The following is a 744-nucleotide window of genomic DNA, read 5'->3' as shown; positions in this document are numbered from 1 at the left end:
AGGAGATTCGCGGGTACGATCAAGACAAAATTTGTGGTAAATATTCTAATAAAAAATATGGAAGACAAAAAAAAGAAATTCATGNGGCACGTGCCAACGCGACGGAGACGACAATGAGTGGGAGCGAGCGCGATAAATATTCCGTTCTCACTCAGGGGGGGAATAAATAGATATAATCGAACATTACTGTAGTAAAAAAAAAACAAAATCTGCACAATTATTCAATAGAATCACTGGAAAACTATAGTTTTCCAGCGACAGCGCTGGCATTTTCTATGAATTTTTTGACCTACGTGTCAATAATAAATATGTCGCGAAAAAGGAAAAGACTTTTTCATCACGCTGTGACGAAAAGTGAACTTTTCGGCACGCNAAAAAAAAACACTGATATTCCGAATTACAAAAAAAAAAATTCATTAACTTCAATTTTTTTAATGGAAAACATTTTTCTTTCCCATCTGATCTTCACGCGACTCTGGGGGATGAACGGTTGGCAATAGGGGTAAAGTGCCTCAAANTTATTCAATAGAATCACTGGAAAACTATAGTTTTCCAGCGACAGCGCTGGCATTTTCTATGAATTTTTTGACCTACGTGTCAATAATAAATATGTCGCGAAAAAGGAAAAGACTTTTTCATCACGCTGTGACGAAAAGTGAACTTTTCGGCACGCTGCGCGTGCCTAAAAGTCCAATTTCCGCCACATTGTGATGAAAAATATTGTTCGTAACTCGTGAAAAAATG

This window comes from Diachasma alloeum, unplaced genomic scaffold, assembly GCF_001412515.2.
Source record: "Diachasma alloeum isolate Michigan unplaced genomic scaffold, Dall2.0 Dall_scaffold_00194, whole genome shotgun sequence".
Lineage (NCBI taxonomy): Eukaryota > Metazoa > Arthropoda > Insecta > Hymenoptera > Braconidae > Diachasma > Diachasma alloeum.
The sequence above is the reverse complement of the archived record's forward strand: the minus strand, read 5'-3'. Positions refer to the sequence as shown.